At 36.8% G+C, this 14,715-nt stretch overlaps 2 pseudogenes; both read right to left on the reverse strand.

Annotated features, from left to right (window-relative positions):
• Positions 1 to 2,986: 2,986 nt before the first annotated feature.
• Positions 2,987 to 7,932, reverse strand: LOC107845785 (annotated as a pseudogene).
• Positions 7,933 to 7,940: 8 nt separating this feature from the next.
• LOC107845795 lies at positions 7,941 to 14,377 on the reverse strand (annotated as a pseudogene).
• Between the last annotated feature and the right edge of the window lie 338 nt (positions 14,378 to 14,715).

The raw sequence follows: 14,715 nt of genomic DNA on the forward strand, positions 1-14,715 counted from the left end.
CTCCATATCATGCCTAATCACCTCCCTCCAGTATTTCTTCAGGCTACCTCTACCCCGCCTAAAATCGTCCATAGCCAGCCTCTTCAATAGTAGTAAAATAAAAAAAGGACAAAGGAGAGACGGTGACATATCTTTACTTGAAATATAATACAAAAGAGTACATTCCTATCTTTATGAATATAGTTTGTATCTTTAGGACTAAACATTGAACTGGCAAAACAAATAGAGCTGGCATTTGCTATGTGCCAGCATCAAATGATATGTTTAAACCCAGTGTACTTCTATACATCAAAAGGGAAAGGACTATAATTGTATCAACATATAGAGGCGGATTCAGGATTTGATCTTTATGAGTTCAGGATTTTAGGACGATGACCTTAAGTACTAGTAACGCTTTCTGAATTTAACTATCTTACAGCCTATACCGCGACCCTGTCAACAAGCAGCCATCGCTTCCCTATATCTGATGTTAAAATTATTTGGCAGACGTTTCTTACCCAAATCTGCATTTCCTTTGTGCATCATGGGCTACAAACTCGTTGTAGTCTATTCGGCCATCCTGAAAGATTAGTAAGAACAAGAATCAATGGCCAGTAGAAGGGATATAAGTATCAATGTGCAGTCAGTCAGTGGCCGATTTAGAATTTAGACATAATGGATACTGTCTCTATAACTCTATCTATACTTGTTTTTTTGGCATATATACATACATAGAGCGCGACCCTACAACGCTAGGCTAGGTTATGGCGGACAAATGAATCCATTGTTTGATACGCCACTTGCAATCTTAATGTTTAGTGAAGCATAATGCTCCAAAAGAGTCTAAATTTGTGTTGTTTGATGAACTTGACTAGAGACAGCCTAACGTTTGTTTTCATCAGCTGACCTTTCAACACTAGTGTACATGAATGTTTGTGTGTTTATGTGTGTAGTGACACTTTCTCCGGGCCACCAACTGATGAGACGGCCCCAATGGAGTACGACCCTACAACACTAGCTAGGTTATGGCGGACATATGAACCTATTGTTTGATAATGTCGAGTGAAGCATCTCCGAAGATTATTCTAAATTGTGTTGTTGGACAAATATACATGTTTGATTAACTTAGACCACAGACAGCCTAACCATTCAAAACTAGTGTCCTCAATATGTCTAAATGTATCTGTACATGAATATATGTGTGTGTGTGTGTATACAGTGACACTTCCTCCGGGCCACATACTGATGCGACGGCCTAAATCAAGTTAATGATGATGAGTTTGATCAACGACGGCAGAACTTTACCCTTCAGCTTATTCCCGTACAAGTTAATGATGATGAGTTTGTTTTCAGTATTAAAAGTTGTATTAATTGTTCCACTGAGACTATTGTTGTTTAAACCCAAAACCTCAAGACCACTCATCTCAACCAAACAATGTGGGATTGTTCCATTCAAATGATTGCTTCCCAAGTCTAGCACTCTCAGTGTTTTCAGATTGCAGACGGTTGAAGCAATCTGTCCACTGAGATTATTTTGAGAAAGGATAAGATAATATAGTCCCTGATGGTTTATGAGTGACTTTGGAATAGGACCTTGCAGGTGGTTTTGTTTTACATCTACTGCATACAATATTTTTGACTCGAACTCCTGAATTTTGCCACTGAAAGAGTTATTTCTCAAGTATAATACAAATAGTGATGGGAGAGAGATTATCCAGGAAGGTATAGTCCCATTCAAGTAGTTTGATGACAAATAGAGTCTTTGTAGATTAGGGAATTGTATGATAAATCAAGGTTTTCTAAGTTGGAAAGGTGGAAAACTCTTTCGGGCAATACCCCACGTAACTGCGTCCGTTGAAGCAGTAGAGTTGTTAAATAAGAAGAGAAATTCAGAGGAATGTTGGAAGAGATGTTCACAGAGTAAAGGTCAAGCTCTCTTAATTGGGTCAAGTTCTTTAGGAGTAGTTCAAAATTGTAAGGCCCGAGTCTAAGCCCATACGGGTCATCAGTCCATATACGAAGAGCAAGAGCTTGATCTTTGGGACACAAATGAGGTAAGGATGAGGAGAAAGCAGGTTGACAGAGAAAGGGATATAGCATAAAAAATAGTAAAACTTTTACACTATCCATTGCATGATCAAAACTAATTAAGTTGGTGGAGAAGAAATCAAGAAATGTTTGCTTTGTGTGTCTAATCAAAATAATTTTGATGAGGTATATATATATATATATATATCAAAAATGGCAATTTAGAATTAATCAGTTGATGTGTTATACAAATGAATGCAGGAAACTATGAGTAGTTCACATTGTCAAGTCAATTAGACAAAAAGATCTTTGTTTTGGTTCCCTTAACAACCCTCCAGAAAACACACACACAATCAGAAATTATTGTAACCCCTCCACTCTTTTCCGTCATTTAAACTTGACTTAGAGGCAATTGCAACTGTTCGTTTAGTTCTTACTTGTAACGTTTTTGTTTCTATGTTCAATAAAATGAATTTTCTTAGCAAAAAGAAAAGGAAAAAGTTGAGGAAGAACTAGTTCTGTTAAAAGTACTGCTTCAGAAATGTTACGAGCTCAGTTGTTGAGAACGTTCATTTAACAGAAGATAACTTGATTGACTGATGGTTGCATGTGTTATGGTTTTCTTCTGAAATATTATGAAAAGAGAAAGTTATTGGAAAAGGGACTTTTTGGAGCGGAAAATTTGCTTTGAAGGTCAATTTTTTTTATTGCTATCTTTCGTTTTAGTCTACAAGTTGATGACGAGACCAGTGTAGTAAGGAAAAAGTTCAGACTGAGTTATTCATGGCGGAAATCTATGCTAATAGGCAGGATGCTACTCTTTTTTAGAAGTAGGATGTCGCTTTGTTAATGCAAACTTGGGTAGCGATGAAAATCTATTCTGAACACAACGCCATATAATTACTCAATTAATGATAAGGCTGAAATTATTACCACTACAGATTATATAGCAAGGAATAATAGAAGTTGGGCTACTGTCTGGCAAGAACAACTTTAAATAAATGAAAACAATTCCAGCTGAGTCTCAAATGATGTCTTTATTCATTGAGTAACAAACACTTTGGAAAAAATCACAATCTATGAAAGATGAAGGGCTTATATTTGCATCACCGGTGGCATATTAGACTTGAATCCTGCAATTTCCAAAAATGAAGGATTAAGGTTAAGAGCTTTAAGGATGAAACGTAATCTTATGAAGGATAGAGATTAAGTTGAATACCTGCAAGTTGCACACTAATATCTTTTCTTGTGCCTTTCCATTGTCGTAACAATTCTCTTTTCAAATTTTACAACCATCCTCGAAAACCAGACTAGATAGTGAGTTGACAACATTATGTATATTATGGACAGTCCAATAACCAGACCACAACCGAAGCCCATGAGAACCACTTGCCTACTGATCAAATCTCTTTCTTCTTCTTCATCATCATCTAGCTCAACTGGAGTTGTCGCTTGCGGTACCCCATCATCGCCACCACAATCTTTTGATAGTGGCAATCCACGTAACCCATCATTCCCTTGGTATGAACTGTTATCAAACATATCAAATTGTTTTCCTTTGGGAATGCATCCAACAAGACCACAAGAAATGTGAGGGATGCAAGTTGTTGTGGAATTTCACCGCCTATTTTGTTGGATGAGAGATCCAACGATTCAAGTACGGATAATTGGTGCAATGATGCTGGTATGATACCTTCCAAGCCATTATGAGATAGGTTCAGCACACGGAGTCCAACGAGATCTCCAATAATGCTTGGGAGATAACCTTCAAATCTATTTTTTGAGAGATTGATAATTATGTTTGTTTTCAGAAGAATGAAAAAATTCCCGATCCCATCCCTTTGTTGTAACTATCAAAGAATTCATGTAATAACCAGAATTATCCTCTGCTATATACTCTCGAGTTCCACTGTTCTCACCAATGATTTTCATAGCTTGAAAATTCTCAAAAAGGCTCACTGGTAAGTTTCCACTAAATCCATTGGATGAGAGATCTATTACTCGAATTTTAGCAAACAAGTTGTCTGTCCTTGAATCACTTATACGGCCATGCAACTTATTTGATCTCAAACTTAAAATCTGCAAATCAGGAAGGCCTCCCAACCAACTTGGAAATGTGTCATTCAAATCATTGTTGCCTAAATCAAGGAATTCCAAATATATGCAATTGATTAACGATGGTGGAACTTTCCCCTTCAGCTTATTCCCGTACAAGTTAAATGATGCGGAGTTGGTTTTTAGTATTAAAAGTTGTATTAATTGTTCCACTGAGACTATTGTTGTTTAAACCCAAAATCATAAGTCCACTCATCTCACCCAAACATTGTGGGATTGTTCCATTCAAATGATTGCTTCCCAAGTCTAGCACTCCCAGTGCTTTTAGATTGCAGACGGTTGAAGGAATCTGTCCGCTGAAATTATTTTGGGAAAGGATAAGATAAATTAGGCCGTGTTGGTCTTGGAATGACTTTGGAATAGGACCTTGCAACTGATTTTGTTTTACAGAAACTAAAACCAATGTTTTGGACTTGAACTCCTGAATTTTTCCGCTGAAAGAGTTATTGCTTAAGTCTAACAAAGATAGTGATGGGAGGGAGAATATCGAGGAAGGTATAGTCCCATTCAAGTAGTTTGATGACAAGTAGAGTCTTTGTAGGTTTTGGAGTCCACTTACGTTGGATGGAATTGGACCAGTTAGGGAATTGGATGATAAATAAAGGTATTCCAAGTTGAAAAGGTGGAAAACTCTTTCCGGCAATATCCCACGTAACTGCGAGCCTGAAAGCTGTAGCTTTGTTAAATAAGAAGAGAAATTTAGAGGAATGGGGGAAGAGATGTTCACAGAGTAAAGGTCAAGCTCTCTTAATTGGGTCAAGTTCTTAAGTAACAGTTCAAAATTGTAAGGCCCGAGTCTAAGCCCATACGGATCATCAGTCCATATATGAAGAACTTGTAATTTAGAAAGGTGAGAGATTTCTGCTGGGATTATACCTGTAAAACTTGAACGCGACAAATAAAGATGCGTCAAGCTAGATAACTCACCAAATTTAGGTGAAATGAGCGATCCGGAAAAATCATTATGAGACAAATCTAGCTTTTTGAGACTGGAGAGCTGAAACAGGCTACTGTTGGAATGAAATTTGCCTTGAAGTCCGCTGCAAGCAAGGTCAAGCTCAATTACTTGTCCCGTTGTCTCGTCACACTGAACTCTATCCCACGAGCAACAATCTGTGCTCTTGTTCCATGAAAGAGTTCTCGGATTAGGAGGGCCACAGTAATAAGAAGTATTAATGGTAAAAATTTGCCTGAATTGCAGAAGAGCATGAGCTTGATCTTTGGGGCACAAATGAGGCAAGGATGACGAGAAAACAAGTTGACAGAGAAAGGGATATAGCATACAAAATAGTACAAGTTTTACACAATCCATTGCTGTACTAAAATGATCAAAACTAATTAAGTTGGTAGAGAAGAAATCAAGAAATGTATGCTTTGTGTGTCTATTCAGTAATTTTGATTAGGTATATATAGTAGAAAGGTCCAAACGAAAGCTACAATAGAAAGATCCTATCACTTGTAATAATACAATTTTGTTTGATACTTTCACAGTTGAAGACATCACAATCCCAAGTTTCTGCAAGTAGTCCGGACCAAATTGTTATGCACTATTAAGCTAATTTATCAAATAGTACTACGAGATATAAATATCCTAAATAATGCAGAAAAATTCACTTTGAATATGATCTCTAACACAAGGAAACAGTTAATTGATCAATATAAATTCTTATAAGAAAAAGAAAAGTGAAGCGTTGGAAACGATCGAGCCATGAAAGTAGTTGTTAATGCTTGCATTATATTAAACTGACTACATCACACTTTATGGGGTGGGGACTTTCTCCGGACCCTACTAACGCAAGATGCATTAAGAAGGAAGAAAAGTTTATAAGAGTGATAATTGGTGTAAATACTTTGACGAAGACATTTCAAGTAAAGAATTGGAAAAAAAAAACACCTCGAGTTTGATGGAATCAATTTTCCAAGAACGTGTTTAGAACTTGGAGTGGGGACTTTCTTTGGACCCTACTAGACTGTTCGTTTCTTAAAGGAGAAAGAAAGTCTATCAGAGTGACAATTGGTGTAGATCTTGAATTCTTGAAAAGTCTTATGCTTTGTGCAATTTTTTTTTTTTTTTAGATTTACAACTTTTGTTTAAATGAAAAATTCATAAAAACAAATTTTAATGAAAAAGATAATTTAATTGCTTGAGTGACTTTGAAGTAAAAAAATAAAGTTAAGTGACTTTCTGAATAAAAGTCCTTAGTTGCGTGACCATTTGGACTAATCAATTTTGATTTTTAGAGGGGAGAGAAAGACTCTGACGAAGACATTCAAGTCATGAATTGGAAAAAGGAAACACCTTGAGTTACTTCGGAGTAATCAATTCCTAGATGGTAGTCACTTTCAGATCTTAACTTTGTAGATATTTACTCCGTGATTGTAATAGAAAGTTTGCTGTAATGGGAAAAAAAAAATCTCAAGTCAATGCATGAGTCGTTGCCCAAAAATCAAAGATAGTTTGATTAGTCCCTCCACTTAGGGTACAGACCTTGACTACAAGCAACAACACAAAGGTCCCTCCACTTGCATTTTGTCTGATAAAAAAGGTCTTTGTTTTGGTTCTCTTAACAGCCAAATAGAAAAGAAGAAGAAAATTTCTACTTTCAGTTGACATGTTATTAATAATTTTAATTTAATATGTCATGTTCTGCATGTTTTGTTAGGAAATTGATTGAATGATCTGAGGATTCAAATTTCTGTTTATCAGTCGAATATGCTGAATTTATTTCTACATATTAACAAATGAAAACAAAATTTGGTTGGGTCACAAAGGAAGAAAACTCGTGACGTTATTCATAGGCTAACAAACACTTCATGAAATATCAGATACTAACAAGAAGAAATCCAGTGTAATCCTATGGTTGGGTTTGGGGAGGATTGTGTGTACGCAGACCTTACCCTACCTTGAACGTAGAGAGGCTGTTTCCAATAGATTAAGCTCAACGAAAAAATGTAAAATAAGGCAGTAGCAACAATCAGAAAAACAAAAACAAGATAATACAATAATAGGTAGTAGTAAAAATCTAAGTTGAAACATCGGAAACTATGAAAATAATGTTGGGTTCAATATGTATGAAAAAGGTGTGAATGAAAAATGGAGGGACACAACCTTTGAGGAAAAGACATATTGTTTTGGAAAATGAGTGACTATTCAGATAGTTATGTCTGTTCAGAAAAAGACACAATGTTTCGAATGAACAGATATGACTCTTCCAAAGGATACACCTTTTCAGATGAACCATTGCCACCTTTGGGAAGGGGCACTTGATGGCTATATAAACCTGCATTTATCCACAGGTTTATGAATGAAAAATTTTCTGAAATAAAAAATTTTCTTGTCTTCAAAACATTCTTTGTGATCAGTCAAATCGTTGAGTGAGTTCGACGAATTCAATTATTTGAGGTACCACTATAGTTGGATTGAAAGTCATTTTATCCTGGGAGGAAGATCACTTTGATCTTGTGTTGAGGGTGTTTTTGTACTTCATAGTGTTCTAGTGTTGAAGTTGTTGTGCCTAAATACAGATTCTTGTACCCGACTACACCATAAAATAACAAATAAAAGCTTGTATTTGCATTCCATCTACTCAGTAGACTTGGAAACTGCAGTTTCCGAAAAAAAATAAATAAAGAATTAAAGTTAGACACATAGTGGAATGGTTTACGCTTAGCAATAAGTCGACAAAAAGATTTAAGAAAATGCCGCCTTCTCTCGAGCATATGTTAATTGGTAGTGTGACAAGTGATGATCAAATGAAAATGCTAATGCTAAGTCAAATAAAAACAATTTGCATAGTAGAATACCTGGAGGTGACACACTAATATCTCTTCTTGTGCTTTTGCATTCTCGTAATAATTTTGTATTCCAATTCATCAACCATCCTTGAAAACCATGCTGGAGTTTGTGTTGACAACATTATGTATATTATGGACAGTACACTGATAAATCCACAACGATAACCCATGAGAACCGCTTGCCAACTGATCATTGGTGAATCTTCTTCTTCTTCTTCTTCGTCCAGCTCAACTGGAGTTATCGCTTTTGGTACGCCATTGTCAACACTACAATCTTTACTTGGTGGAAATCCATGTAATCCGTCATTCCCTTGGTATGAACTCTTCTCAAATGTATCGAATTGTTTTCCTTTGGGGATGCATCCAACGAGATGATTGTGAGAGAGATTTAGAACTTCAAGTGATGTGAGGGATACAAGCTGCTGTGGAATTTCACCGCCTATTTTGTTGGATGAGAGATCCAACGATTCAAGTACAGATAATTGGTGGAATGATGCTGGTATAATACCTTCAAATCTATTCCTTGAGAGATCGATAATCATAGATGTAGTCAAAACTCGAGAAGTTCCAAATCCAGTCCCTTTGTTGTAACTATCAAAGTATTCGCATAATGGCCAGAATAATCACCTTCTATATACTCTCGGGTTCCACTATTCTCACGAATGATTTTCATGGCTTGAAAATTCTCAAAAAGGCTCACTGGTAAATTTCCACTAAATCCATTGGATGAGAGATCTATTACTCGCATTTGAGAAAACAAGTTGTCTGTCCTTGAATCACTTATAGGGCCGTGCAACTTGGAAATGTGTCAGTCAACTCATTGTTGCCTAAATCAAGGAAGACTGACTGTATTTCCATAAGCAGTGTCTAGAGAGTATTGTAAGTGGTAGAGTGACATTGCTATCACGATCCATTGAGATTCAACGCTTTTGTTGTTTCAATTGGTCCCTAAAAAAGTCCTTTGTCATTTTGATTGATCCCTAAAAAGAAAGATAAGGTCTAGAGAGGGTAAGTTATGTGTAGCCTTATATTTACTTTTATGGGATAGAGAACAGTTGACTGTCGATGACCTTCTTTCTTTATTCGAATTTAGGACCAACAATGCAAGCAAGCTCACTCATGCATAGTTTTAAAATAGTTTTTTATTTTAAAAAAATAAAAAATATATTTTTGATAATAAATTGTGGTTTTTAGTACTTTTATGTAATTTTTCAATCATATGGAATTTTATTCAAGAAGAGATTAATGGTTTATTGAGTATCTATGGGACCCTGTCCCATACGAGGGTGTTCTCTGACGATGACTTGCTTGACCACAACTGGAAGTTGTACTTTCCTGCAGAAAGTTGGTAGCGCAGCAGTAGAGGAGATGAACCTCGACCAATAAGAAGTAGTCTAGGTTTTGTTGTCTTATATAAAAGGATCATCTATATATAACAAAACCTAGTTTTTGAACATATATTGATCTTGGTCTTCTCCATAGAAACAACCATCCATTGAATCTTAGCTCGAGTCGAAGCAGCTAGAGTTAGTTGTTTGAGTCATTTGTAAGTTGATCAAGTGTTTGTTCTCATCGCTTGTGGTGCTGAGTTGTGGGTAGAGTTGCCTAGGATCTGTTGCTAGAGTTGGTCAGTTGTAAGTGTGTCAGAGCTATCACACTTGTCTTGAAGATTAGTGAAGTTTGAAAATCCTGATAGCAGATCCTATTGTATTTGGTGGACCCATACCTTTCATCAAAGTGCTTAAGAAGAACATTGAAGCAACAATTACAAGTTTGATTTTCGACAAACTTGGGTGCGACTATTTAGTAATACAAGTCGTGAGCTACTCTGGTGATTGCTTAAAATTTTTGATTAAATGCTCAAATCTTATGAAGGATAGAGATTAAGTTGAATACCTACAAGTTACACACTAATATCTTTTCATTCCCGTAACAATTCTGTGTTCAAATTTGACAACCATCCTCAAAAACCATACTGGATAGTGATTTGACAACATTATGTATATTATGGACAGTTCAATAACCAGACCACAACCGAAACCCATGAGAACCGTTTGTCAACTGATCAACTCTTCTTCATCTTCATCATCATCTATGTCATGACCCGAACTGGGGTCCTGGCCGTGACGAGCATCCCGAACCATGAAGGCCCGGACGCCCTTCTCTATTTGGTAATCATGCCTAATATTCATAAATTATAATAAAAGATGCGGAATTGTAAATCATTATGAAAACATGGTCATACTCTGAGTTCAATTAAACTATGAAAAATGAAATCCAATATCAACTACACAACATCTGAACCAGTCTGCGAAATCTCTACTATATTTGAAAATGACAACTGTACTGGCACAAGGCCCCCAGTGGACTTAAACCAAAATAAATAACATAATCTGAAAGACATAGAGGCCTTATGGAATAAAGAAGGCTCACCAACTGCACACATCACTGCTGTCTGAAAACTCTACGGCCTAGCAGGACCTCTGAACTGAGCTTTAGACCCCGGGAGGAAGGGGGGGTCAATACAAATGTATTGGTACGCAAAGAAATCCAAAATGAAGCTTGTATATAAATAAAATAGTTGAGAGATTGTCATAATCATCATGAAAGATATCATTTCAAAACACATGGGCATTTTTGATAATCATAAAACTTTTCTGTCAATGCAATTTCTGATCTTTGTATTACTTCTGAGTTAGGTGGCACTCCCCTACAAGTCTGATATTCCACGGGCTATATGGAATCTGCCATTGACTCAGTGAGGAAGCCCCCAACCCAAGTGTGCCGCAAGGGTTGGAGTTTCTGAGTTTGGTATGCCATAGGGCACTAGGCCAGCGTATAATAATATACCTGGATTGGCAAATCACGATTTTGGGCAATGAGTTGTTTGAACTCGTGCCTTCTTCGGGGACCTAAGTTCTCTTTATGCCAAATTTTAGTCTGTTCTGAAACATGCACTATTCTAGTTTCAAAATCTGAAAATCTGATTTCAAACATGCATTCTATTCTGTTCTGAATTAACATGGCATTATCTGAGTTGGTATCGCCACACCAAGACTTGCAAGTCCTATTTCTGAGCCATAATGCATCATGCCTGATTCTTTCATCAAAAACTCAATTCAGACCACCCAAACATGCAAATAGTATAAGAGATTTCAAGTTCCGACAACACAAGTCCAAACTATGCAAGGATTCTCATTCTTTCAATAACAATGTGGTGGTCCTGAAATCTTTGTCAAACCATTCAACTCTTTCCATTAGATATTTATATTCAATATTTATCAATACAAACAACCCTCTCTTTTGATTCAAAAATCATATTCATGTCATAGTATAAATCAATACATTTCGTATCATGTTTTTCAAGATGCATTTCAAAACAATCCATATCATATGAAAAATGAGATAAATCATATCAAAAGAGGGATTTCATGTGAGTCATGCTCTCAATTCAAACATCACATTAAAACACGTACATACATATACATAGGATTTCAAATCACTTTGGGGGAAGGCCTAAAGACCAAAACAATATCATCAAGGCTTCTAAAAACATGATTAAAATCGTAAATTCAAAATTCTTTTCTTAAAAATAATGATTTCTAAACCCTTTGCATAATTTAAAGAAGATTTCTATGCCCATGAAATTTTAGGAAAACCCCACGTACCTTAATTAGAAGATCTGAAAGATGAAACCTAGATCTTGATAGATGAAACCCGGGTCTTGATTTGTTTCTTGGAGATCTTGAACTTAAGGTTTGATTTTCTTGAATTTCTTGTTCTTGGAGAAAGCCCTAATTGATCTTATTTTGAGAGTGAAGAGGAAGTTTTTGATGTTGTAAAGCTGATAATGATTGATTAATAACACTTAAGGGATAATTTAATTCATGTGAAAGGTTTTTGGAGTGAGGGAAAGACCAAAATACCCCTAAGGAACCCCAAAAAATCTCATAATTGCATCAGTTGACGACCGGGGTTGCCGGGCCGTCACTCAGGTGATAAGTCGTCACCCAAGTCATCACTTTTGGACTGGTTTTCACCATTCACTACCTTAGGATGACGACCAGGTCTGATGGTCCGTCACACAGCTGATAAGTCGTCAGCCTCATCGTCACGTTTTGGCAGACAGACACTTCGAAGTAAAATGAACATAACTTTCTACTCCGATATCGGATTAAAGCGAAACCAGTGGCGTTGGATAGAGGACTCAAGGAACTTCCATTTGATATATAGTAGGCCTCCTAATTCATTTCATACAAAGAGTTATGGTTGATTGAAGTTGACCTAAGTTTCGACGCTCACTCAAACTCGAATGATAGGAAAACTTTCAACTCATCCTTGAGTTAGGGGACCTCTATGATCTCAATTCATGCTCAAATAGGTTACCACACTACATAATTGATTAACATACTAAATTTGCATAGGATTTATGGCTTTTGGATCATCTACGCATAGAAATGACGATTTTCGTTCTAGCCCAAAATGTGGGGTGTTACAACCTAGCTCAACTGGAGTTGTCGCTTGCAGTACTCCATCATCGCCACCACAGTCTTTTGATAGTGGAAATTCACGTAACCTATCATTCCCTTGGTACGAACTGTTCTCAAATGTATCAAATTGTTTTCCTTTGGGAATGCATCCAACAAGATGATTAGGAGAGAGATTTATGACTGCAAGAAAAATGAGGGATGCAAGCTGCTGTGGACTTTCACCGCCTATTTTGTTGGATGAGAGATCTAATGATTCAAGTACGGATAAATGTTCCAACGATGCTGGTATAATACCTTCCAAGCCATTATGAGATTGGTTCAGCATATGGAGTCCAACGAGATCTCCAATAATGCTTGGGAGATAACCTTCAAATCTATTCCTTGAGAGATTGATAATTATTTCTGTGGTCAAAACTCGAGGAAGTTCCTGATCCAGTCCCTTTGTTGTAACTATCAAAGTATTCGCGTAGTTGCCAGAATAATCATTTGCTATATATTCTCGGGTTCCACTATGCTCACCAATGATTTTCATGGCTTGAAAATTCTCGAAAAGGCTCACTGGTAAATTTCCCCTAAATCCATTGGATGAGAGATCTATTACTCGAATTTGAGCAAACAGTTGTCCGTCCTTAAAATCTGCAAATCACGAAGGCCTCCCAACCAACTTGGAAATGTGTCATTCAACTCATTGTTGCCTAAATCAAGGAATTTCAAATATCTGCAATTGATCAACGACGTCGGAACTTTACCCTTCAGCTTATTCCCGTACAAGTTAATGATGATGAGTTTGTTTTCAGTATTAATTGTTCCACTAAGATTATTGTTGTTTAAACCCAAAACCTCAAGACCACTCATCTCTCCCAAACAATGTGGGATTGTTCCGTTCAAATGATTGCTTCCCAAATCTAGCACTCTCAGTATTTTCGGATTGAAGATGGTTGAAGCAATCTGTCCGCTGAAATTATTTTGGGAAAGAATAAGAGTTTGTAGGTACTGCTGATCTAGGAGTGACTTTGGGATAGGACCTTCCAGCTTATTTTGTTTTAGAATAACGTAAAACAATGTTTTGGACTTGAACTCCTGAATTTTGCCACTGAAAGTGTTATTCCTCACGTTTAAATAAGTTAGTGATGGGAGGGAGAATATCCAGGAAGGTATAGTCCCATCAAGTAGTTTGACGTCAAGTAGAGGTATTGTAGGTTTTGGAGTCCACTTATGTTGGATGGAATTGGACCAGTTAGGGAATTGTGTGGTAAAGAAAGGTCTTCCAAGTTGGAAAGGTGGAAAACTCTTTCTGGCAATATCCCACGTAACTGTGTACGTGTAAGCCATAGAGTTGTTAAATAAGAAGAGAAATTCAGAGGAATGGTGGGAGAGATGTTCACAGAGTCAAGGTCAAGCTGTCTTAATTGGGTTAAGTTCTTAAGGAGCAGTTCAAAATTGTAAGGCCCGAGTCTAAGCCCATACGCAACAACAGTCCATATACGAAGAACTTGTAATTTAGAAAGGTGAGAGATTTCTGTTGGGATTATACCTGTAAAACTTGAACGCGACAAGTTAAGATGCGTCAAGTTAGATAACTCACCGAATTTAGGTGAAATGAGCGACCCGAAAAAATCAGTATAAGATAAATCAAGCTGTTTGAGATTGGAGAGCTGAAACAGGTTACTGTTGGTATGAAATTTGCCTTGAAGTCCGCTGCAATAGAGGTCAAGCTCAATTGCTTGTCTCGTCATCTCGTCACACTGAACTCCATTCCAGGAGCAACAATCTGTGCTCTTGTTCCATGAAAGAGTTCTTGACCTGCGACAATAATCAGAAGCATTAGGATTAATGGTAAACATTTGCTTGAATTGTAGAAGAGCATGAGGTTGATCTTTGGAGCACAAATGACGTAAGGATGAGGAGAAAGCAAGTTGACAGAGAAAGGGATATAGCATAAAAAATAGTACAAGTTTTACACAACCCATCGCTGCACTAAAATGATGAAAACTAATTAAGTTGGTAGAGAAGAAATCAAGAAATGTTTGCTTTGTGTCTCTATTCAGTAGCAATTTTGATGAGGTATATATAACGCAATTTAAGCAAAGAAAAGTTTTTAATGAATATTTACTGTTGGAATGCCTATGCATAAGAAGATTCAAACGAAAGCTACAACACAAAGTCCCACCTGCCACTTGTAACAACACATGCATTTTGTCTGATACCTTTAGATAAAGATGTCACAAGAAAATATCTTTAGATAAAACCCTCCACACACACTACACGACACAAACTTAACTGGTTAGGATAAGAGTTTTAATTGACA

Source organism: Capsicum annuum, chromosome 8 (genome assembly GCF_002878395.1).
Source record: "Capsicum annuum cultivar UCD-10X-F1 chromosome 8, UCD10Xv1.1, whole genome shotgun sequence".
Taxonomy (NCBI): Eukaryota; Viridiplantae; Streptophyta; class Magnoliopsida; order Solanales; family Solanaceae; genus Capsicum; species Capsicum annuum.